We start from the raw sequence: 1142 nt of genomic DNA on the forward strand, positions 1-1142 counted from the left end.
ATCTTACTTCTATCATTGACAGTCCCTCTAGGTTGTGGGCTGCTTGCCTGTGTTCCTGAGAAGCATCTATGGTACCAGTCTATAGAGTGTGTTTTCTTTAGTGAATTACCGGTATGTTTACCGGTAATAAACTTGCACTGTTTTATGTATATGTTTGATTACATACAGCCTTGTGACAGTTTTCCTGCATGTCATAAGCATTTGAATATAAATTAAAACGTTAAAATCAAATCTGATATTGTTTTACCTTTTATTTGGTGTGTGGAAGGTGTGCGGAAGAGGGGGTAGTCTTATACGGCGAGTATATAACAAACTCTGTATTTTGAGTGGAAATGTTAGGGGGTGGTCTTATACGCCCAGTCGTCTTATACGCCGGCAAATACGGTAGTTTCTGACAGTTTAGTAAAAGAGACCATCGTTGATCAGGTAAAAGTAAAGGGGGAAAAAGTTACAGGTATCATGAAACAAATAACAGAAGGAGATCATCTGTAGCGACACAACAACTTATCAAGGTAGATGAAGGTAGGAGGTTGACTGAGTAATGATTTCTGGAACTAGAGAAAGAATTTAGATAAAGTTGTTCATCCTGGCCTCCATTCATACATATCTTTAATTCATTAAAGCAGTAAGTTTGGGCAGAGAGAGATTGCATAACAGTAACTAGTTGAGCTTTTAGGGTGCCATTTCTGGGGAATCCTAAGAAAGGATGATGCACTTAGAAATGAGAATTCAACTCTCCCATAATGGCTCATTGTTTCTTCTGAAGGAGGTTCCGCATCTTGATGAAAAAATTAAATGAATTACAACAGTCCCTTGGCTAGATTGTTTTCAAGACATGTGAAAGTTCAGTGGTATCCCTGTGAACCCTTCCTCTACATTCTTGCCTTCTGTACTGACTTTAAAATGCGGGAGATTTTAAGTCAATTTACTACAGCAGCCTCACTATCACACACTGAAGAAATACTACCAAATAAATATAAGAGATCAAAAGCAAGTACCAGCAAGAGAGTGGGAGTTTTTGCTAGTTCACTTTGGAAATGCACCATATTTTTTTGCCTTACAGCTTCTCCATAGTTATGGTTCTTTCTTTTACTTAGAATTAGGAAAAGGGAAATATATCATACCAATGCATTTTACATGCA

This window comes from Myotis davidii, unplaced genomic scaffold, assembly GCF_000327345.1.
Source record: "Myotis davidii unplaced genomic scaffold, ASM32734v1 scaffold1755, whole genome shotgun sequence".
Taxonomy (NCBI): Eukaryota; Metazoa; Chordata; class Mammalia; order Chiroptera; family Vespertilionidae; genus Myotis; species Myotis davidii.